This window comes from Penaeus monodon, chromosome 32, assembly GCF_015228065.2.
Source record: "Penaeus monodon isolate SGIC_2016 chromosome 32, NSTDA_Pmon_1, whole genome shotgun sequence".
NCBI lineage: Eukaryota > Metazoa > Arthropoda > Malacostraca > Decapoda > Penaeidae > Penaeus > Penaeus monodon.
In genome coordinates, this window is record NC_051417.1 from 23,114,787 (window position 1) to 23,115,243 (window position 457).

At 42.0% G+C, this 457-nt stretch overlaps 1 protein-coding gene across 1 annotated transcript in view; it reads right to left on the minus strand.

Annotated features, from left to right (window-relative positions):
* The window catches only part of LOC119593728 (discoidin domain-containing receptor 2-like), a gene marked incomplete at its 5' end in the record, with an annotated part of 119,890 nt that overhangs the window by 90,475 nt on the left and 28,958 nt on the right, over positions 1–457 (minus strand).

Sequence of the window (457 nt, forward strand, 5' to 3'; positions counted from 1 at the left end):
CCCTCTCCCCTTTCCTTCCAGCTTTCTCCTGTCTCCACTCTTCGGTGCCCCGACAAATCTCTTACCTACCTTTCAGCTTTTTAGGTGTTTTCCCATTTCTAAACCTGTTTGGGTCTTTATCCCTCGCGCTTTTCTTTTCCTTTGATACATTTCTCAACATTTTGCATTTTATCTTTCTTATTTGTCTTTTCTTTCTTTCCTACTTCCCTAATTTTCTCCTTTCTCTCCCCTGCTTCTTTAACTCTCTCTTTTTCTTCCCTGACTGTCCTCCACTAACTTCTCTGTTCTCTGCTTCTCTAACTTATTTCTCTCCTCTATTTCTTTTTTTTCTCTTCCTGCCTCCCCCTTTTTTCCTAATTCGCTACTTTCTCTCTCCTGCTTCCTAATCCTCTCTTTCTCTCCTCCCAGCTTCCCTATCTCTCTTTCTCTCTCCCCTCTTGTCTTTCCTCTGTTTCTA